The sequence below is a fragment of the Papaver somniferum genome, chromosome 9 (assembly GCF_003573695.1).
Source record: "Papaver somniferum cultivar HN1 chromosome 9, ASM357369v1, whole genome shotgun sequence".
Lineage (NCBI taxonomy): Eukaryota > Viridiplantae > Streptophyta > Magnoliopsida > Ranunculales > Papaveraceae > Papaver > Papaver somniferum.
Window position 1 is genome coordinate 153,294,099 of NC_039366.1, and position 24,804 is coordinate 153,318,902.

A 24,804-nucleotide genomic window follows, 5' to 3' on the forward strand; every position below is an offset into this window, starting at 1 on the left:
GTGAGGGACCGTCCAAGAGGTCATGAGACCGGCCCTTAGTGGTCGTGGGACCAGCTGATGGTCGTTTGAGCAAATTCCAAGTTGGTTGGAAAGAGTTTGGACCCAATCTGAGCAATTAAGCAAATTAGGTCAAAATTATAATGATGCGTGGTACCGACTCCTTGCAAGCCTTAGGGACGGCCTTGGTCGGTCAAGGAAGCATGCCCGTGTCACCATAATGTCCGTGTTTCAGTTCTGAGAGTTTTGGTATTTTCTGATGTGCGTTCGAGCAATATTTTAGATTTTCAGAAGAGTTTGATCTTTGACTGAAATTCTTGATTTTGCTTGAATGAGAAAGTATAACTTTGCTCGTTTGATCAATATTTTGAGAATATTAAACTAGTAATATTCTAATATTTTTTGTGAGTAGCCTAGTCGGTCATGTGACCATTTGACTTTTTGGCTTTTTCATGGTTTGAGAAATATTTGAGAAAATATGGAAAAACCAGGGTTTTTGCTCAAACGGAGGAGTTTGATGAGATGAGGGAAATAATAATTGTGAAAACAAGGTATTGCAAGGTGTGAGACCGGCCACGGCTAGGGCATGGCCGACAGGCCGTCTAGGTAGCCTGGTCCCGTGACACCTTCCTCTATTTTTATTATCTTTCAAAATATTATCCGGCCGTCCAATGCTTAAAAACCCCTTCTTTTTTGTATTATAAATACATGGAATTAAAATTTATTATTATTTTCTTTAATTAAGGGCAATCAATATTATTAAGACATGTGGAATGAGTTAACAGAAGAGTTAACGATCATGTCTGTATGCGTACCCAAGATGGTTAATTCTCAAATCGGATGTTCATGAACTTAAAACAATAAATTATAAGGAATGCAATCTTTGCGAACCGTGGCTATATTGCTCATGAATTGATTCAAGTGAATCAAACCAATTTTGTTTCAATTGTGTCTATGAACAAAGACCTAAGCAATTGAACAACTCTTGAACTAGTTCTTATGAGTCATTTGAACTAGTTTTGAGAAAGATGAATACGGTTAATATGAAAGTGCTCATATGGATAACCATTGGTTAACTATTTGTGAACCAACTAAGTGTACACGTTTAGGTACGGTTACTCAAACCTAAATGAAATACATTTCATTTGTGTATGACAAGCTAAGTTTCGATCAAACGGTTGAAAGATATTAGCTTGGAGAAATCAGGTTTTTCATCTAACGGTGAATATTGAATGCTTTGTTACCAAGGCAACTTGGATTGCAAACCCTGATTTAAAAACTATATAAAGGAGACATTTAGCAATTGGAAAAACTAATCCCCACACCTCCTGTGTGATACTAGTTGGTTTTGCTAGAGTCGATTCTCCTTTAACCGTAGGTTTCTTCTCGAGACCCTGTCGGTTAACGAATGAAAGATTTCATTGGGATTGTGAAGCCAGGCGAAACTACTTTCTTGTAGTTGAGCGATCTGATCTTGCCATTTTCTATCGTAGGAGTTAAATTGAATAATTGACTTGAGATTATATCTCCGATAGGGCAAGATAAAAAGAAATCACAAACATCTTCGTCTCATTGCTTGTGATTCGACAATATCTAGTTTCACTACTATACGATTTATATTATTGTGAGGTGATTGATAATACTAGGTTGTTCTTCGGGAATATAAGTCTGGGTTATCAATTAGTTCTTGTTCACCTTAATTTATCAAAAGACTTTTCTGTGTGAGACATATTTGTCTATCAAGTCTTCGACTTTGGGTCGTAGCAACTCTTAGTTGTGGGTGAGATCAGCTAAGGGAATCAAGTGCGTAGTATCCTGCTGGGATCAGAGACGTAAGGAGTGCAACTGTACCTTGAACCAGTGTGAGATTGATTAGGGTTCAACTACAGTCCAGACCGAAGTTAGTTTGTAGTAGGCTAGTGTCTGTATCGGCTTAATATAGTGTGGTGTTCATTCTGGACTAGGTCCCGGGGTTTTTCTGCATTTACGGTTTCCTCGCTAACAAAAATTTCTGGTGTCTGTGTTATTTCTATTCCGCATTATATCTCGTTATGTAATTGAAATATCACAGATTGTGCTTTGAGATCAATCAATTATAATATCCAACCTTTGGTTGTTGATTTACATTGATTGACACTTGGATATTGGTCTTTGGTACCATCCAAGTTTATCTCTCTAGTATTTGATAAAGACTCGCAGATTTCCATTTTCTTGAGTAAACATCAAATTGAGAGACAGAGATATTAACTCCTTGATATACTTTTTATTAAGATTGAGTCTGACTGTCTAGTTGATTCTCTTAGAAGTATATTAGAGTTAGTCCATACAGATTGCTAATTGAAATATTGGGTAAGGTTGTTGTACCCCCGCTTTTTCACTAAGAAAACCCTCACGAGACTTCAACTCGTCCACTAGGTACACTTAGTGGTTTAAAAGGCTTATTGCATCCGCTAAATGCAATCGAGAGACCGGCGATAGTGGTATAGGTAGGATTTTTTTTGTTTTTGTTTACTCGTGGACGAGCAAAATTCAGGTTTGGGGGTGTAATCAGTGCCTAATAATGCATATATCTATATCATTTTGTTGTTGTTTATCACATCTCTAGTGTTTCAATGTTCTATTTTATGACAAAATCCTGTATTTTATGCATATGTCCATTAGCGAGTAATTTTGTCGGAATAATCTCATTTTTATAACGTTATAGATGGATGAGTAAATAGAGAATAAGAGAGCAGTCGGGTGATTCAAAGAGAGTGACTATAGAGGACTTGGTGGTGCAACAACTGGAAGAAAGTTGTCAAGCTGTGATGGTGGGGTAAAGCTTAAAGTCATGTTGCTTTTCATATGCAGACACGGTGAAATACCCAAAGCAGATGTTCACGCATAACACCCAAGTGGACCCTTAACTCCTCTTTCATTTTATCAGAAACAATTGTCATTCTCTCCTACACCTCCGACAACTTCCTGTAAATGTAAACCCTAAAATTCATCTTCTTTCTCACTCTCCACCCGACAACATTACCCGTAGCTCTATCTACTATGTCTTCCAAGCCAGCATCACCACCTCTGTCTCCTTCTCTTTCAATCTGTCAAACCCATACCTCAATTACCATCTTTCCCCTATAAGACTAGATGTTTAATCTTCACTGTTATCTCTGCACTCATTTCAACCTAGCCCTAAACTATGAATTGTACAAAACTAGGTTGGCTAATTGGTTTTCAAGAGTGCAGAATTGACTAGTTGAGATCTGATTTTGTTATTCTTTCAAATACCAACAAATACAGCAGAGAATTGACGAGTTAACCAAGAAGCAGGGTTTGTCGAACTAAAGGTCTAAAATCTCTGAAACACCATGTACAATAGCGGAAAAATGAAGACAATATGGCGGCGATTCAGTGGTGAGTTTCAAGGGGATTGATTTCCTAAAATTTGGTTGTATGATTGTTGATTGTGTGATTTGAAAGGAGGGTAATTTTTGTATAAATAGAGAAGGGAGTTGTAGATGGAAGATTAAGCCCGGTTCTCCGGTGCAACAAGCTATAGTAATTTTAGTTTTAATTTTAGTTTTCTCAATGTTCTAATTTTATAAGCTAGGGTTTATATGAAGCCCTTAATCTACTACTAGTTTATTCATGCTTTTGTTATAATTCTTGTTGAGCTTAATTGATTAAGGAAAGGTTTAATTCTAGTGCTACAATAGATAACTTTCACCTTGTATGTCAAGCATCCTAGGTAGTTAGAAAAATCATCTGTTGTGCATCAACTCATGCTTTATCGATTAAATTAATCTGTGATCATTTGTGTCGTAACAAGACATCTGATTCTAGGGGTTAATACATTAGTTGACATTAAACTATCCACTTTTAGGATGCCTTGGATATGCGGCAGACTTGAATCTTCACCGCTGTCTACCATAAGGACAAAAAGAGTTTCATTAGCTGAGTTCTCTAGTGTAGGTTATATGGTTGAATTGATAGCCTTAGTCCCCATTTAATCAAGTGTCTAAACTTTAATATTATTTGGATTTATGTTCTTTAGTTTACTTCTCCTAACAAGTATTTCTTCGTATCGACACCCAACAAAACAACCCTTGTGTTACTCTTTCTTTTGAATCAATTTTAGTAAGACTTTGGAATCAACTCTACACCTAACTTGTCCCTGAGGATCGACATGTATTTGCACTATACACAATAAGGCATTGTGCACTTGCAGTTAATATTTTAGGTATATTTCTAAGCCTACCGTCAACACGCATCTCAGTCTACGGCATCGAAAGACAATTCTGAACTCCAAATGGTTTTCTTTTGCAGGTATTTAAATATATAGTATGTTGAGAGTTCAAGATGTTGATGTTAATATAGCATATCTGTTTGCAGACTGGAAAATGTGAACAAATGTCTCTTGCCTCTGAGCGTCGGTCACGTAACTCTCGGGAAAAATCTCAATCTAAAGAACAAACTGGACTTTCAACGATATGTCCTTTTTGCAGGTATTTAAATCCTTGGCGTTTTAAGAGTTGAATCTGTTGATGTCAAATAGCATATATGTTTGCATATTGGTAAATGCAAACTCGCTCATGCTACAATGAGAAACATCACTGCATGAGGTAGGGTTCTTCCATCAGTGCCAGGTCAGTTAGTACATGGAGACCCATTCAAGGATGATTGTGTTAGAGTGTCGGTTGAAAAAGTGATATTTGTGAATCATTGTTTTCCAATCCCATCTACTCATCTCAAAATAGTAAAACGTGCTGAAAGATCTTTTGTCGCTTGGCCTAAAGAGTTTGTGATCTCTTGCTCTATATAAGTTGCTTATTCCTTAATTTAGTCTATCATTTATAACAAAAATATGGAACCATGCACATACTTGCTTGTGTAGCTTTGTCTTCATCTCAGAACATGCTTGGCTCAATGAATGCCATGTCATGTAACGTAGCCGAATGCTATGTGTTGTGTGATACCTGAGTACAATACTAATTTCTCTGCATCCTAGCTTTGTCTTGAAACCAACACTAGCAAATATAGATAACTATATTTTGTATAAGCATATAACTGTTAGCATAATAATATTTACATGTTTTGAGGACAGTTAACGGAGAACATTTAACCTATTACCTTGTGCATCTTGATTTGTAGCATGGGTTTGTTCCCTTATACATTCAATTGCTTGTTGCAGAACCAGCCACTTTCAGGCCTTGATGAATATGATGCCGACCCAAACACTATGAAGAGAAAGAAGAAATCTTCAGAAACGAAGAGCGGGGAATTGAAGTCTCAGAGATCCAGCAAAAGACTCAAGACTGCAGCCTAATTATTAAGAGAAATAGTCGTGGACTGTAGAATTTGGATGTTTAAACTTTTAAATCTCCTTTTGAAATTTTGTTATCTTAAGGTTATTGAACAACTACTGAGATGTTTCATATGATTAATAAAAATTATTTTGGTTCAATTTTAATTGTAGTGTGATTAATTTTTTCTCGATTGGTTATTAAGGTGAGCTTTTCTACACATGATACAAATAGGTAGCAATAGGTCCCTAAGATACAAGATAGAAAGAGGTGGCCAATACTGCATTCACGTGGTTAAATACGACCACCATTTAGATTTTAAACCATGGCCCAAGAATAAACTGAGTTATGAAAATTGTGATTTTTGAGTGGCTAAAAGCTAATATTTGCCACGTTGAATTCTTTTTGTGTGATTTTGTAAAGTTTAGTGCCATGGTTTATCAATTTTCGAGTGGCTAAAAGCTAATATTTGCACGTTGAATTCGTTTTATGTGATTTTATAAAGTTTAGCGCCATGGTTTATTGTATCCTCTGTGTCCAAAAGGTAACAACATTTACATTGAAAACATTTGACGTGTCTCTGGAAAGTTTTTAGCCACGGTTCTACAAATTCATACTAGCCATAACTTATTAATTGGCCATGTAAAATGTTTATCACATGTCCGAAAATATGGATGACCATGGTACTATAGATTAAACGTGACTACAAGTCATGTATTGGGCATGTTAAATTATTTTTTGTGTATCCAAATAATAGAGATGGCCATGGTTAAAAAAAAATTAGTGTGGCTCTAAGGTAACTGCAACTCATGAATTGGCCATGATAAAATGAATTTTTGCGTGTCAGATCAATGACAAAGACCATAGCTAAAATATAATTCACGTGACTTTAAGGTAAAGTTTAGCCACATTTAAATCAAATTGTGTGTTTATAAGGATCTTGTGACCATGGTAATAGGTAAAATGCATAATTACAAAAAAAAAGGTATCATATAGACACGGTTATAGAGGTTTTTCCATGGTAAAATCATGTGCAATGGTCACTCAAAGTTTATGTAGCCATAAAGGTACCCAGTTGTCATGCCACCTGATACCACATTTATGGAGTGAAAAAAATTCATGGCCAAAAGCTTATGGACACGGTGATCAAGTGTGGCCTATGTGAAGATTTTTACTAGTGTCTGATGATTAGGCTTACTAATCGTTATATTTATTCTTAGTAGTTGAACATCTTTTGATATCCATAGGTGTAGACGTTATGAACGATGAATTCCATTATGATTTGTCTTCAGAAAATTCAGAAGTTAGTTTTTTACCAAAAATGCCCAGAATCTTCACCTGACATTCGTTTTCAGTGATATACACCAACTTTTTGATTCCCATGAAGTTTCCTAGCTTTATTTAAGAAGCTTTTTTGGTTTTGAGCCCGTTTAGTGGTCGAAATCAATGAAACAGTGAATTTCCAGGAAGTCTTCAGAAACTCTTCAACTATCATGTAGCTTGATATTCTGCCCACATCTTTTAGCTCGTTCATCCAATTACTGTGAGTTTTGGATATGTTGTAGAAGACATCCGTACGAAGAGAATGACATGCGACCCATACCTAGATTCTTCACCAATTGATACCAGCTTGTTGCTTTGTGCAGGACAGTGTAAAATTTCGACAGACGAGCTTGCTGCAAAAACATCCATTTGCTTGCGTCTGGAATGTTTCATGACAGATGTCATTAGTCTATCCATGCTATGAAAATTATGATATATGCTCGCGTCTCATGTTCGTGAATTGACCATTTATGGAAATGTCATCTTCGAAACTTTTGGAGCTGTCACGAAGAGACGTGAAGTATTATGGTCGTCAGTCCCCAGCATTGGTGGGCCCTTCTCTTCGTTCCTTCTCTTTATTATTTATTATTTATAGAAATGTGGAAATATAAAGGTTTAAGGACTTTGTGAAAATACCTAGGTGGACGTCGATCAACAATTAGTGTCATGAATCCCGTCTAGAAATTTCTGCTTGCAGTCGTCCATTCAGTAAGCTGTTGAAACTTCATATGATGTCGGAATTCAATATTTGAACCCAATTTTCGAAGCTAAGAGAATGAGGAATCATATGCAAAAAGAATCATTCAATTTGGAGATGTTTAGATCAGTATATGACGCGTGCATATTCGTGACTTGTAATCCCGTGCAAATTTTCAGATTCCATAGACCTGAGTGTAGAGGCCATATCTCTCAGCTCGTATGCCCAATCGATGCACCCTTTTAGTATGTTGTAGCAGAGACATAGATGAACATCTTTAATTAAGGAATCATTGTCCCATTCCTCAACCATTGGTACATTTTCTAAATCAATGGCCTGAAGTGTGTTGTATCTCATCTGTAGAAGTCAAGAGAACATCTTGTAGAAGACTTTGGCTTGTGCCCGTCCGTCGTGGAATATTTGGAAAGAATTTCATGTTAACATGTTTTCATGTCTAAATGTCTTGATATGAAATAATAGTACTTGGAGAAGTTTGATCCATCGAATAACACTTCCAGACGTAGGCTGCCGGGAATAGACAGTTGATGAAGCCGGTCATGAGGATGTTGCTCGTAAGACCGTTGTAGATATTGAGATCACGATTGATTTCACTCCAGAGATCTTTGTTGATGTCGATACCATGGCTGGAGTTGCTCTATAGGCGGGAAAAATCTAGAACCATGATTATGGACATAGTCTTTGATCCTTCATCCAATGAGCCTTTACATTCACGAACTAGTTGGTGGGTTGAGCATTCCTAAGACGAAGGTGTTCTGGGAGTTCAACTGATAGGTGCTTAAAAACACCTCTCTGAGTATCGATTGTTTATGCTTTCTTAACTAGTTTTCTTGCGAAATTGTATTATTAGCTTTCTTTTATATTTTATGGGAATTTTTGGAACTTATTCCCAAAAAGAACAAGAAATCGTCCAATTGGCCACAAAAGAGACAGAATTGTCATTGCATGGAAAATATTGTGGGCAGTCGCGTGGGCATACCGGACGCTCGAAGCTCGTGTCAGCTAATACACTAGCCAGGGAACTATAAAATTTCATCAGTTCATAATTTTCAACAACTGCTAATGAACTTAATGGGTTGGAGGTACCGAGTCCGTTGTTTACAACATGGGCTTAATATGGGCTATATGGTTCACATACATTTGCTGGAAGAAAGTGTAAACTCTAAATTGAATGAAGTTCACATCAAGGGTAGCGCACATATGTGCTGGTGGAAGAAATGTATGGGTTTGAGCTATTGGCGATGGCAGGGATCAATGAATGGTTGGAGGTATCTGTTCCGATGATTGTGGAGAGAACAGACGAGGTTGGAGCTCGACAGAAAGGTGGTGTTCTCACCGGTGGTTCACGACAATACTGTCGAGAAGCTCGATGGATGAAGAGAAGATGGGTTTATGTTGTAGCCTGTAGTTTTATCATGTTCATCATTAGCAGATGGATGAAGGAGAATTTCGAAGGGGAAAAAGCAAGAGGTGACTGATGTCCTTGGCAGTGACAATGGAAGTTGGGTTAATGATCACAATGGTGTCGATGAAGATCAGTGAAGGTGGAAGGCCGAATATAGCAGCTGGATTCAGTTTGTAGAGCTCGTGGTGATGCTATGTTCGTGGTTGAGATGAAAGGAAAGAATGGGTTTTTATGAGAAACAAGGAAAGGTTGCTGTTATGATGATAACTCAAGTTGGACAGTAAAAGGTGTTGAGGGTTCAGTCACGGCAAGATAGTGGGCAGTTACGCTCGAGTTGAACAGAGAGGATTGGACGGAGAATATGAAGGCAGTGGTGCTGTTGATGGTTGATGAAAGCTCGAGCAAAGGAATCAGTTGAGACTCACTGGAGCTGGCAGCGATGATGCTCTAAGTATTAATGATGTTTGGTTTCGATGGCTGCTGTTGGAGAGTAACGAATCAGTGGTACTGCCATTGATTCTCGAAGTTGAGCAATATCAGGGAATGAAGGCTAAGTTGGCTTTGCTGCCATTATGGCAGTGATGAAGATGAATATCGGTGATGGAAGTTGGTGTTGTTCAACGGTGAAGCATGGAAGAACTTTGAGCAGGTCATGAAGATTATACAGAGGGTGCGTCTGTGATGGAAGATAATACAGGAGAGTTTGTCTTCCCGACGATGGTTGAGAACGAGATAGGTGGGTCTCGATGAGCAGAACTCGAGCTGTGGTGATGATGAAACTCTCTGCCAATGACAGTGGGTTGCCGAGACTGTTTCCGTTGGTTGATGGCAGCAACGATGGAGCTAAGATTGGTTTGCTGCTGGTATTCGATGGAGTTGCGGTCTGTTGGGTCGAGTCTGAGAAGAAGATGAGATGGAAGTGATGAAGACGAGAATGAGAGTTCGATTTTGAGTCCGAGTGAGAGAAGAAACGAGATTATCTCGTTTAGGAAGGTTATCAGGGAGTAAGGAGAATTCACGGGAAGAAGTCGAGAGAAAGAAGGAGCTGAGAAGTAATTGAGTTCTACAAAACCCAGGGAAAAATATTTCCCACAGAGACCTCGAAGCATAAGAAAAATGCCTTGTCAGTTCCACGGGACTGACAGGCTAATGTTGATAACGGGCTGGTTTTCTCCAGTTTTGATGCAAGCCCATTTGGTTCTCTCAAATTCTTTTTCCGGCCAAGCCTTGGACGTGTGAATTTGACCAGAGTTTGGCAACCTATTTCGACCGGAGTGTGATGCACGAGACACAATTCTTAAGGAGGTGCACTTTCCTATCTTAACTAGGTTTCCTAGTTTCTTCGAGAAGAGGTTACAAAACTCTATATATAGGTAAGCTTAGATACAATTTAGGATATCTTTTATTCACCGTTTTTCTCCCCCTTAGGGGGAAGAATTATCTTTTTTTCTATATTCTTTTATTGTTAAGGATGAATTCAAAGTTCTAATTGTGAAGCTCAATTATTTACAAGTTTATTTCAAGATTTAAAGTTAATCATTGTGGATTGTTTTTACTATATCGAAGGTTTATGACTGATTCTTAGATTGGTTTGGGTGGCCAACTAGATTAGTCTATTAATCATTCTAATGCTAGTGGAGAGTTGAGTCGATCCGTAATTGTCGCTTACCTCCTACATAAGTAGAAATCGCAAGACCTTGCGGAGGGATTCTGTGGAGCAATTGCGAGTAAAGACAACACCAGTAAGTGGACCGAGCGTACCGAGTTTAACTGCTGGGATCAAACCTAAATTCACAAATCCTAAAGCATTCGGTTGAGTTACACCTTGTAAGCGTACCTCAGGGCGGCTCAGTTGAATAGAATCCGGTAGTCGAGCGCTTCCGTATCCGGTGACACAAGGAGTTTTGGGGATAGCTAAGCGTACCTGCTATTCTACGGTTGGTGACAATTGATTCTAACAAGAGATAAACGGGTACAATTTTGAATTAACGGTTAGTAATGGCGAAGGATTTCTTCATCATCTTTATCTTATTACCCTTTTTATCCTGCTTTTATATTTTCGCTGATTTAGATAACATATCAATTGCATTACTCCTCGTGGGAACGATCCTTACTACCACTTTATTACTTGTTAATTAGTGGGAAACATCTTATTATTTTGTTGGGTAAACGACGCTCACTATCAACCCGACCACTCCTTAATAGTATGACTTTGTTGTGAAGTGGCTTCATCAGTGAGAAAGCGGGGGGTATAACAACGACACCCAATAATTCGTTTCGCAATATGTATGGCCTAAACTCCAATATAATTCCGAGAGCACCAACTTAAAAGCGAGACTCAATTAAGAAATATATCAAAGAGTTTTATCTCTTTCTCAATACAATCAGCAAATCGAACAGATAGAAATCCATGAACCTGATTGATATCCCCAAGTGTCAATCAAGTTCTATCCAACAATCAAGGTCGGATTTATCAACTGATTGAACTACGCACAACCTGTGATATTTCAATTATATAAATAAATATAATGCGGAAAAGAAATAACATAGACACCCGAAATTTTGTTAACGAGGAAACGCAAATGTAGAAAAACCCCGGGAACTAGTCCAGATTTGAACACCACACTGTATTAAGCCGCTACAGACTCTAGCCTACTACAAGTTAACTTCGGACTGGAATGCAGTTGAGCCCTAACCAAGTATCACACCGATTAAGGTACAGTCGCATTCCTCACGCCTCTAGAACCACGCCGGGTTCTCCGCACTTGATTCCCTTAGCTGATCTCACCCACAACTAAGAGTTGCTACGAACCAAAGTTGAAAACTTATAAACAAATATGTCTCCCATAGATATGTCTATCCTTTATTCTTTTTTTTTATTCCGTATTTTGATACGAAGATCAAGGTGAACATGAACCAACTAATAATCTGGTCTTATACTTCCGAAGAGCGGCCTAAAAATATTAGTCACCTCACAATAACCTAACTGATTAACAGAAGAGTTATTACGGAATTACAAGAGTTTGAGATGAAGAACTGTTGTGATTACTTTTTATATCCTACCTATCGGAGATAAATCTCGAGTAAATCTTAGAGAAGATAAAACTCAGTACGATAGAACAAGTAAGATCAGACTACGTAACTACAGAAAAATAGTTGGATCTGGCTTCACGAATCCCAAAAGAAGTCTTCAAGTCGTTAAACTAATAATAATTTTGGAAAACCTAGGTTAAAGTAAAATCAACTCTAGTTTGCAACTAGGACACATAAAAGTGTCGGGATTGGGTTTTCAGTTGCTAGAGTCCTCCCTTATATAATCTTTCAAATCAGGGTTGCTTACAATCAAAGCTAAGATAGCTTAGTAACAAAGCATTCAATATTCACCATTAGATGAACTCTTGATTTAAGATTCAAGCTAAGTCTGCTTAGAAATTAAGCAATTAATCTCCACATTTATATGGTCTTAGCTTGTTACACACAAATGAAATATACTTATATTTGGATATGGGTAACCGTACCTAAACTTGTATATTGGGTTGGCTCAATAAAAGTTAACCGAAGTTAGCCATATGAACACCTTTGTGTTAGCCATATTCATCTAACACTTCTAGATCAAATATGATGATCAATCAATCATGATAGATAATCAAATGTATCTAATTGTGCTTAAAATAGAGTTGTTCAATTGTTGACTATCTCATAGAAATATTCATGAACAAATTGAAACGAAATCGGTTTGATTCGTGATTGTACAAAGTACTTACACAAGAATCAATTCATGAACATTAAGCCACAGTTTTCAAAGTTAATTTGAATTCCTTAAATCATAAATACTTTAGTTCATGAGAATCATACATTGCCGATTTTAGAACTTAGCCGCTGTGTTCGCAAACTGGGTACGCAAACAGCAGCTCCGGACGTTGGCCTAGTCAAGCCGTTCGCAAACCCGGTTCGCGAACAACCGTTCCGGACCCAACTCGGGTAAACCCGTTCGCATACTAGGTACGCAAACAAGAGTTCCGGACTTGAATCATTATAATACAGTTCGCATACTAGGTATGCATATCGTGTTGTATCCAGACATGGGTAATCGTTCGAAACTCTCATTTCAATCGTTGAAACATCCTTAGAAGACGACAATGGTAATCTCACACATACCATTAGCTTTAAGTAATTTTCAACTGATCGAATGATCAATATGAAACTTCCCGAGCTAACATCAAATGACTGTCTCACACAAAAAGCATATAAGATGTTCGAGAAAAGATGGATTTCTTTGGTACCGTTCAAATTACTCCTCTTATATTCAATCAGTATCGCAGATTTCTATTTTTTGATTGCCGATTGAATTAAGATTTATAGATATTAAACTCTTTGATATACTTTTTTCTAGATTGAGTCTGACTGTCTAGTTGATTCTCTAGAAAGTGTATTTGAGTAAGTCCTCTCAGATTGCCAAACGAATTGTTGGGTGTGGTTGTTAGACCCCCGCATTTTCACCTACTACTTCTCATCTACAACTAGTAAAAATAATTTTGAGATATTTCAAGGGTAGCATTATCTCTAGTGTTACTCTCTCAGCTGGACCTTGTGATACTTTGACGGCCTACTCTGATTTAGATTGGGCAGGATTCCCTAACACTCGAAAGTCTACTAGTGGTTAATGCATATCCTTAGGCAATTCTCTTATTTCTTGGTCCTCTAAAAAGTAGCCAATTATTTCTCGTTCCAGTACTGGGGCAGAGTATAAGTCCTTAGCAGTGACTAGTGCAGAGCTTCTCTAGATTTCTTACCTACTTAAAGAGTTGGGTATTTCGCTATCTAGACCTGCCACTCTTTACTGTTATAATATTGGCGCCAACAACCTAGCTACAAATCCAGTTTTTCAAGCTCGTACTAAACATGTGGAGATTGACTATCACTATATTCGTGATTTGGTTCAACATGGCTTTCTCAAACTCGCATATGTTCCATCTCAACACCAGCTTGCAGATGTGTTTACTAAAAGATTTGGTGTTGTTCAGTTTCATTCTTGTATTTGCAAGCTAATGTCTCAACAAGTGTTAGATGATATAAGTGTATATGTAGTGTTACTTTCTTTTATGTTTCGTTATGTCCTCTAGTGGTTCACTATGGGCTATAAATAGTTGAACCCTAGCCCTTATTTTGTAACCCTTCACACACTTCTCAATACATCTGTGTTTGGTTCCTACAAATATGACCAAGTCTAGTATTATAGTATCATATATGTAACCTCGCATGTTATGTTTTCAATCTTAAATGATGGGATGGAAACAACTCAAGTAAGTATTACTAACCTTAAGTGGAAGGATGATGTCTTGGTTGTAGTCGTTACATCTTCACGTTCTTCAGGTCTTTAGAGTAATACTTGTATGTCTCAACATTCCTAGACTTTATTATTCAACCTAAGCGAAATTGACTCTAGTAATTTTAATCAAGCGACTCTAATTGAGTTTTGATACTAAAATATGACAACCAACCTTGACATACCAACGCTTGATGGGTTCAACCGAGCGATGCTCTAACATATTAATTAGTTTCGCTATTGATAGAAGGGCTCAAAATCATATATTGATAGTTTTATAACGAATGAACACGCTCAACTTCCACAACCTGCTTGTGATGACATACATACTGGCAGTATTAGCTGACAAATCATCGGGTACTGACGGAGGACGGAGAATTTCTATGATGTCGAAGATTTATGAATGTAATTTTATCATTTTAGGTAGTTTTAATCTTATTATAATTTCACAGGTATATTTTTGTAGATGGGGGAAAACGATTTGCTGGTTTTTTTTAGGAAAGTGAAGAGACGACCGTGCGGACGAGACTCCTCAACCGAGCAAACTGCTTACCCTCAAACAGATGCACTACATGGGAGTGCTTTTAAGTTCGAGAGATCAATCTGTAGGACTCTGGCCTAAACCAAGTCAATGGCCGTTCCAAAGTCAAATCGGTCAAAAAGAGGGAGATGATTTGATCTGTAGGATGGAAGGTGAGAGGTGTGTGACATCAATGAGGATCAAGGATTGTGAATGTGTTGTGGGTTTCTGCAAGTTTTCTGTGAACTGTTGAGCTCAAATAAGTTCTGGTTGATTGATGAATTCTTGAGAGTGATTACTCGAAATTGTGTTATGTTTCATGGATTCAAAGACTTATTTGTATTGCCAGAATAGTAGACACATTGATCTCCAGTAAGTATGACGGTTGATCGAGTGAAAGAGTGGGAAAGTGGGAAATCGTGTGTTAACCAGTTCCAGGTCATGCGGAGACTTGGTTGATTGTCCACCCACTACTTTTCTAACTCCCTCAACTGCTTACACAACTTACTCACATTTCTCATCGTGGATGAACACACGTGTTGTAGGCCGCCAGACCAAAACCCTAAGTAATATCCCACATGTGACGTGATTGATGCCTCACGAACGTGGAGTCTGCAAAGCAGATGCGTATTTGATTAGTCAGTCGTTGACTTGATTAAACAATGAGTCTAAGTTTTATTGAATTGAGCACGATTCACGAATGCTCAGTGATTCATGGATTGAACATGTCTGTTGAGACGTATAATTCTTGAATAAATGTTGATAATTAGATCAACATGATGAATATTGATGAACTGAGAAAATATTGCTCGTATGATGAATTGTTGGATATTGATAGTTGAACCAATATTAACGAATTGAGCAAATATTGCTCGTCTGAGCAAATATTGCTCGTTTGATGAATTATTGGTAGCATGACCAAATAAGATATTAATTAGAATATTGGTAGCTGGACCGAATATTATATAATTGATTAAGATGTTGATTGCTGGATCAACATAAAATTATTAGTGTTTGAACTTGCTCAGATTATTATGATTTTTGGAGCGTTTGTTCGAAAACCTAATTTTGATCAATTATTCGTCAATTGATGAATTACTGAAAATAGGTCACTTAGTGAAGGAGGGACCGACCACATGGGATGATGGACGACCATGTGGTGCCTTAGTGCTCAAGTGAGCATGCACCAGAGTCCTTAGTTGACCGGTTGGTGAAAGAATGATCAAATGTTGGTGTTGATCATTTATTAGAATAGTGCTCGTGCGAGCGTTAAGTGATAAAACCTAATTGTGGAGAAGTGAGGGACCGTCCAAGAGGTCATGAGACCGGCCCTTAGTGGTCGTGGGACCAGCTGATGGTCGTTTGAGCAAATTCCAAGTTGGTTGGAAAGAGTTTGGACCCAATCTGAGCAATTAAGCAAATTAGATCAAAATTATAATGATGCGTGGTACCGACTCCTTGCAAGCCTTAGGGACGGCCTTGGTCGGTCAAGGAAGCATGCCCGTGTCACCATAATGTCCGTGTTTCAGTTCTGAGAGTTTTGGTATTTTCTGATGTGCGTTCGAGCAATATTTTAGATTTTCAGAAGAGTTTGATCTTTGACTGAAATTCTTGATTTTGCTTGAATGAGCAAGTAGAACTTTGCTCGTTTGATCAATATTTTGAGAATATTAAACTAGTAATATTCTAATATTTTTTGTGAGTAGCCTAGTCGGTCATGTGACCATTTGACTTTTTGGCTTTTTCATGGTTTGAGCAATATTTGAGAAAATATGGAAAAACCAGGGTTTTTGCTCAAACGGAGGAGTTTGATGAAATGAGGGAAATAATAATTGTGAAAACAAGGGATTGCAAGGTGTGAGACCGGCCACGGCTAGGGCATGGCCGACAGGCCGGTTAGGTAGCCTGGTCCCGTGACACCTTCCTCTATTTTTATTATCTTTCAAAATATTATCCGGACGTCCAATGCTTAAAAACCCCTTCTTTTTTGTATTATAAATACATGCAATTAAAATTTATTATTATTTTCTTTAATTAAGGTCAATCAATATTATTAAGACATGTGGAATGAGTTAACAGAAGAGTTAAAAAGATACCTTATCAATTTTCTCTTCCTAGTCGAACCATACAAGAAGTAATCTTTTAACTTAAACTTTTGTTTTTTTTTTCCCAAAGAGGAAAGGTTATACTCCCTCTGTCCCAAATTAGTTGAGCTTATTGGTTTTAAATTTTGTCCCACAAATAAATGAGCTATCTCACTAATCAAGGGGGATATGTAAATCTACCATTTTAATTGATTATTGTTACTATAAGAAATATATATAATTTGATATCCATGTTTATATACGTTAAGTAGGTGTTTTAAAATGCTTTTCAATGGTATAAAATTTACGAAAAACCGTGGTATAATTTAAGAGATAAATCATTTCTAAGTTTTACTAGTTATTATCTATAAGGTTATAATTGTAAAAAATACTTAAACATACTTTCATTTTCTCCTTGCCTTAATAATTGTGCAAACTACAAATAGCTCAACAAATTTGGGACGAAGGGAGTATTAAAAATAAAAAATATTTACATCTCAGGAAGGATTCTAACACTTACATCACAAGTGCAAAACCGTTTCCCAATTAAATTAAATAGAAAAGAGTTTACATCAACATCTTTAAAAGTTTTTTTTTCCTGCAACCAAAGCACAATAGTTTGCTTTGCAAGCAAAACTATCTCAGCTACTGTTCAACGCCGAGCCCCAAAAGCTTTACCGTTTCTTTCGTTCCAAATAAGCCAAACAATCACATAATGTGACTTCTCCCAAACATATTTACATCCGCCTCTGAGCTTACAATGAGACCAAAACTCAAATAGTCCAATAAGGGTAGCCGGCATAACCCAATCCACTCTTAAAGATTTCTTGAAATCCAAACATCATAAAAAAACTTACAATGCAAAAAAAATGATCGGCTGTTTCAACCTCTTGTTGACATAAATAACATGATTCTGAAGCCACATTAAATCCCCTGTGTCTAAGCATAGATAGAGTTGGAAGAGAGTTTTGGAAAGTAGCCCAAAGTAAAAAAAACTAACCTTAGGAGGGATCTGTTGCTTCCATACATGCTTCTGAAAATCACAAAGATTGTCATCCTCCAATTGTGCTTCATACATTTTCTTCACAGTAAAATCTCCTTGAAAGGAAATTACATCCTCCTCTTCCACAAACTCTGGTACTGGACTAAGCTCATTGCAAATAAGATTCCATTCTAGTTGTTCCACCCCAGTCATAGTCCTTCTAGTATTGCATTGCAGTCTTCTGTTGCAAATTATTTCAGAAATAGAAGCATTCCTATCCCTACAAGCCTTAAAAGTAGCTGGAAATCTATTTTTCAAAGGTCCATTAGTGCACCAAACTTAAACTTTATTTATCACTTAATGAAATAACCAATACAAACATGATACGTGGCTTACAATATATATTAAGTGAATTTGTTTCTCTTTTGCTAACATTGATTAGACGCATCAATAAGAAAAATTCCTCTAATTTTGCATTATCATATACATGCAATTAGTACTAATCAATAAATTTTCTAATTTATATTTATAAACTTAAATACGAATATATATGTATATATATACACCTACTAATTAATGTGAGAGATATGCACCCATATTTTCATAAGAGCCAAATCACTAATTAGCCAAAATAGTTTAACCTTCCATTTTTGTTTATGTATTTAAAATCCATGAGTTAGATAAAAATAATTAATCTTTTTCCTAACATTAAGAAAAATGTCTAATTTTAATTACATGCAAATGTCACTAACAATCAATGCATCAAGTATTACTGCTACAATTTATTAAATCTTAATAAATTGATCCAAAAGGAAAATTATTGATAGTCTCAAGAGTATGATAATTTTGAAAACAAAATAGTAAGTTACCTAGATGACTTTCTTATGAATATTATAAAATTACCCATAAAATTAGGACGGATATTATAAGTTTTGTTTTTTTATTTAATACTCGTCTTCGATTATTTTCTGGTAAGCGAAGGTTTAGACGGATTGGACCATATGTTGTTACTAATGTTTTTCCTTATGGTACAATTGAGATTACTATTATGAAAACTGGAATAGTTTCGAAAGTCAACGATCATATATTGAAGCCTTATTACGAAAACTTCTCTACGGAGAATGTAGATGTGATTGGACTTCTGGATTTACTCCCTCTGGAGACTAGAGAGGTAGTTTGGAGAATGCCAAGTCCGGCTGAGGACGTTAAACTAAGCACCACGTGGGAAGGCAACCCATCGGTTTTGTATTTCTATCTCCATCTTTAATTTTTCTTAGTTTTGCATATCATATTTTAATTTCCCACCTTGATTTTACTTGGATAAGTCAATTACATTGAGGACAATGTAAAGTTCAAGTATGGGGAAGTGTTTGGATATTTTGCATATAGAGGTTTTTAGCCTTTTTGAGTCGAATTTTTCAAAAAATTTGTAAATATTTGCATAAAAACCTCCAACTTGTAGAGATTTCGGTGTCGCTAGTATATTTCTAGCTATGTTTACATATGAAATTCTCATCGAAATATTGGAAATTAGAATTGTTAGAGAATGCTACACATTAGGTGTTATTAATCTTTGAGAGAAGTCATTTACTGTTTGTGGCTCAACTTAACCATGTCAGTGGAAAATTAGGTGCATAAAGATATTTAGTATTAGAGTTGTTGATTTAGTGGAGACTACCTATTTTTACAGCAATAGAAGCACCGGACCTTCAATTCTTTGTAGCTGACTAATAAAGCTTTTTAGAGTGTGTGTCACAGTATGTTAATTCCGGGCAGAATGGTGAGCTACCCAACTTCGTACCAATTTCAGCACTATTTTTGATCTCTTGAGTGCTAATTTTGTCAATCATGAGGGTGACGTCTATATATGAGAACCACCTTCTTGTAGTTTAATTTGCAGTCAGCACCATTCTCTCTCTCGCTAACAACAGGTCCATAGAAACACACCATCATCATCAACAAGTGGAGCGAGATCAAAATCTACAAGGAAAGTTGAAGACGTTTATTTACGGTAACAATACAAGAAATATCAAATTTCATATCCAAGTAAAGCAACATACAACGAACAAATTTTTACATATATGCTGAAGACTTACAATACAATGAGCATATTTCTGTATCCAAGTATGAAGACTTATTTACAAGAGTAAAGAAAATCAACAGATGAGAGGTATTGAAGTTTATGATACGCAGACAACACAAGTTGTGAATATCAAAGTGGTAAAGTCCTTCTCTTATGGCCATGTAATTAATTTCATTATTTTTGTAGTTGCAATCTTTTTCTTCAAAAAAAAATTAAAAAAAAATGCATTTAGGTTGTTATTTCATCAATAAGGCTATGAGGAAGAAAAATCCATAAAGAAGTTTCAACCAACAAGGAAATAGAATAAAAAGAGTTACAAATTGACAAGGATCTACGAGCTCAAGAGTTTATCATCAACCGTTGAATACCGAAGATGGATAAGACGAGTTGAAGACATTTCTATTGGATGATGTGAGAGCGGTGCTATCATTACTGCCGATCCGATGTGAAGGTGAGTGAGTACGTCATCCTTTAAACAATGGTTGATTTCCTTTCTTGGAGATCATCAGAAAAAATATTTTTATTTTCTACGATCTTGTGGGGTCTCCAGAAATTATTTCGGAAGGTATCCTTCCCACCCTTCAACATGTGTAGAATTTCTCTCTTCATCCCTACCTGCACACATGTGAGACCCATAAAAAAAACCGTCTTGTTGAGTGTAATTATCATAAAACCCTTTTTGGTGAGGCAGAAGTCAAGAAGAAATGCTTATTGGCCGCTCTCGAACCCGAATTCTTTCATAAGGGCATAGGTTTACTGGTCACACTTTCTTCGATTAATCACATTTTACATGTTAATTTTCTCTTATACTTCTGACTTCTTGACAATAGGTTGAGAACCCTTATGTCTTCCTAGCTCTTAGGATACTTGGGATGCTGGAACGCTTTGAAGTTGGAGCAGGTTTTGTGGGTATACCTCTTGTAATCCCTCATGAGACTATAACTTTCCACTAGGGAACATAGGGGTTTAAAGTCTTGTTGAATTTTCTAAGTGCAACCGTATCCTCAACGAAAGGGAGTTGTTGTCTTTAGTATTTATTTAGGTTAGTTTGCTCGAGGACTTGCAAAAGGAAAGTTTAGGGGAATTTGATAAGTGCTTAATTTACGTGATTTTAGTGTCCATTTCATACTTGTTTTAGATATAATTATTGCATTCTATGTTGTATTTACTCATGTTTTGTTTCTTTAGGTGAATCATCCGAAAGTCAATGGAAATGGTGTTAAAAAGAGTTGAGAAGAAGAAAGGAGTTCATCCCGACATGAAAAAATAAGTTGTAAGGTGCAAACACAACTCTTGGATACAAGTTACAGAAGAATTTACGGTTGGGAAAATATTCTCAAAACCTAACCGTAAAAGAGATGAATTTCCAACATAATTTTTAAAAGGAGTTACGGCTAGGTCCAACCCAATCGTAAAATAAATTAAATGATATGAATATTTGGTCATTGTTATATTGTAGAGGACGACGATACAAACAACCCAAAAAGATAGAGGTCAATCGGACATCGTATGAGAAAGTTATGACCTAAGTGGCGAAGAACAAACATTATACATGAATAATTACGGCCAGGTTCAAGAGACTCGGACCCAACCGTAATTCTGGGATTTTCAACATAATTTTCTGGTTAAAGTTTCGTCTAGGTTGAACCCAACTGTAACTATGGATATTTTTGGCGAATTTTTGATGGTCATACTTATGGTTGGACTAATGTTAACGAACCCAACCGTAACTAAGGGTATTTGGCACGTGTGTGAGACTATAAATCGAAGAAAACACGGGCCCAGAGTGATTTTGAAGACCTAATTTCATGAGAACTATATAAGAAGACCTCTTAAACATTAAGAAGGCATCTTTTACACAACTTTGCAAGTCTTTGAGAGGAGGAGCATCATAACGGAGCAAAATCTAGGGTTTCGAAGTAGTTTCATCAATCGTAACGATTTCTTCTCTAGTTTATCAATTATATAACATAGATGCTACCACATCCATGAGTATCTAAACACATACGGATTGAGGATGAATTCTAGTACTATATATGATTTGATTTAGTATATGACTCTGTTTTGATTTCTTGATATGATTATCGTTTGTGTTTACTATTAAGAATGATTATGATTGATTGATAGATTGTTTAGGTGACCAACGAAATATATTTGTTGATTTAATCTAATGCTAGTAAGGGTTAGGATATCCGTAATTGTTGAATAATTTCTTGCACAAGTAGAGAACGTGAGACCTTGCAGAGGGATTTTGTAAAGCAATCGCGTGTAAACACAACACTAGCAAGTAGACCGAGCGCATTGAGTCTAACTACTAGGATTAAACCTAAATTCATAATCCGTAAAGCATTCGAATGAATTGCATCTTGTAAGCGTACCTCAAGGTGGTTCAGACGAATAGAATCTGGCGACTAAGCGTACCTGTTTTCCAGTGACTTAAGGAATTTTGAAGATAGCTAAGTTTACCTGTTATCTTACGGTTGATGATAATCTATCATTAATGGCGAAGAAGGACTCCTCGATCATCTCTCTCTATTGCTTACAACTCAACTTTAATTGCTTTCTTTTTTATTTTGTTTACAAATATAAAAAAAATCCCCCCTGTGACATTTGGAAAAACTAAATCTCCATGTTCTTCGTGGGAACGAACATTACTTCCATTATATTATTTTTAATTGAGTGGAAATAAGATTACTAATTTGATTGCGCCCACGACAACCATCATAGGCGCAAGACAACAATGGAGATACCAACACAATATATAGTAATATAATTCAGGTATTTTACCGCGCTTAATGTTATCACAATTAAGATGCATATAATGGATGCAATATCAAGTATCAATTCTAGGTTCGAGAAATTATGCAACGTATTTACACCCTCATGACCAAGTAAATGCATAAAGCATTTGAACTTTCTATACACATACGCCAACTCCTCTTTCACAACTTATGAACTTTAATTATGCCTTTATTTTCCTTTCTGCTAAGCCTTAAATACATGCTAGTAGGCTACATTGGCATGCCCTAAGAATTTTGTTTTTTCAAGTGTTCGTATTATGATCTTCTTGGGCGCAATACACCTAAAGAGCTGTATAAATGGATCAGGGTTATACTTGACGTACACCATTTTATCAAAGAAGAATCTGATATGGGGGACACAAGCAACTGACCGTACCTGTTGATATGATGTGCAAAGGCTTTTCATACTGAAGGAAACAACAAAAAAAGAGTATTCGCAGCAAAACTAGATTTTCAATAATGGAAATCTTCCTTGTAATAATTAACCGATTAATCACCGATTAATTTATATAGATGTACTCTAAAAATTGAATAAAATCTGAAGTCAAGTTTCTAACTTGTTGGACTTTTAATGGTTTTTTTGATTGGTAAGGAAGAAAAGACAAACAAAACTCATGATCGTGCTTGATTTGACTTTTATAGGTGGTAAATAGGAAAAACTAAATTAAAAAGTAGACTAACTTTAGAAATTATGAAGGGATAGAAAATAGAAAAAGTGGAGGTGGGAAATAGGAAAAACTTATAGAATATCAAAAAAATTAAAAGTCAAAGTCAAGTCAGCGCCACATCAACGGTGGGTTTGACTTGGTTGCCTGAACATAACCATTGTAATTTATTTTTTTAGTTCGTTAAGATAGCTGAAAATGTTCTTATATTCCCAGATTAGGAAACAATGTTGCACAGCTTACGCTAAAACTTTATCAGTAGCTGAAGCACGATGCAATTGGCCATCGCAACTTGTAGGTCCAATTGAAACAGATGTAATCAATAACAATCATTAGTAGAATGAAATTTTCTTTTATATTAAAACAACGGACAGAAAAAAGGTACTTCACTATTTTTTTGACAAACAAAGGCAAAATTTATTAATAGATCAATGAGTTACTAAAATAGTGACAAAAACATACAAGAAAAGAACGAAAGAAAACAATGGGTTAACCGCATAAGACAACATCCCAGTTACAAATGATAGTTTAAAAGCGAAATATCTTCGAAAAAAATCAGTGTGAATAGACCAGTTGAGGAGAAAACACTTCACTGCAATTATGATTTGCTTCGCAGGCCTAGCTCAGTTGTTAAAAACCCTATCATTCCTCTCCTTCCACACAATCAACCAGATTGCAAACGACACCATACCCCATAATCTTCTATCTCTTTTACTATTCTTATTTGGACCCAATTCCTATATATCATTTACACTATTCGGCTGCACCCACCTAACACCAAAAGTATCTAGAAAATAATCCCGTACTTGCTTTGTGTAAGTGCAGTGAAGTAAAAGGTATTCATTAGATTCACTCACTCTCAGACTGGCATTGCAAACACCCAGCACCTTGAATTGTACCAATTTTGTAAAGGTAATCCAAAGTTGGAGCATCTTGAAAGCATAAGGTCCAGACTAGAAACGAGACTTTTAAAGGTATTTTTTGGTTTCAAATATGTTTATGAGGGAATCTCAAATAGCCATCGGTATGTAAGAATTCATGAACATTGGCTGCAAAAAAATTCTTACCTGATTTCTAAATCCTCAAATCTTCTCCTTCCATTACCATAGAAGGATCTCCAACAGTTGTTGTAGTCTTACTACCTCCCCGAACTCCATCTCATTCAAATTCCTACTAAAACTGAACTCCCACGTTGAATCAGTAGAAATCATATCTTTTATAGTTACATTCTTGTTTTTAGACAACTTAAACAAAAAAGGAAAAGCAAGCTTAAGAGAATTTTCACCAATCCATGTGTCGAGCCTAAAATAATCCCCTGCACCATCGTTAACTTGAAAAGAAGTATTATTAGTCACTACCTCTTTGGAGTTAAGGATATCACCTCACAAACTAGAGCCAACTGTTATTATACTATCATTTGGGGGAAAAGCACTAGAATTTCTTCCTCCATAAAGCCTTTTTCTCACTGCCATATCTCCAGATCCACTTGGCGTGCAAGTGCCGTGACGGCACAGGCATACAACACACACTCGCAAAAAATGAAAAAAAGAAGAAGTAAAGTTTCATGCCACGGGTTTATTCATCTCAGAACTCACACTTAGTTTTGAGATGGGTG

The 24,804-nt window shown here is 36.5% G+C and overlaps 1 long non-coding RNA gene across 2 annotated transcripts; it reads left to right on the top strand.

The window, feature by feature from the left end:
- The first annotated feature begins 2,963 nt into the window (after positions 1-2,963).
- On the top strand, positions 2,964-5,432 carry LOC113308918. 2 transcript variants are annotated; one of them, XR_003340176.1, is made up of 3 exons: positions 2,964-3,396; positions 4,309-4,487; positions 5,174-5,432. It is a non-coding gene; the product is annotated as an uncharacterized LOC113308918 (long non-coding RNA). The 2 variants fall into 2 exon arrangements; XR_003340177.1 differs by having other exon boundaries at positions 4,375-4,487.
- The last annotated feature ends 19,372 nt before the right edge of the window (positions 5,433-24,804 follow it).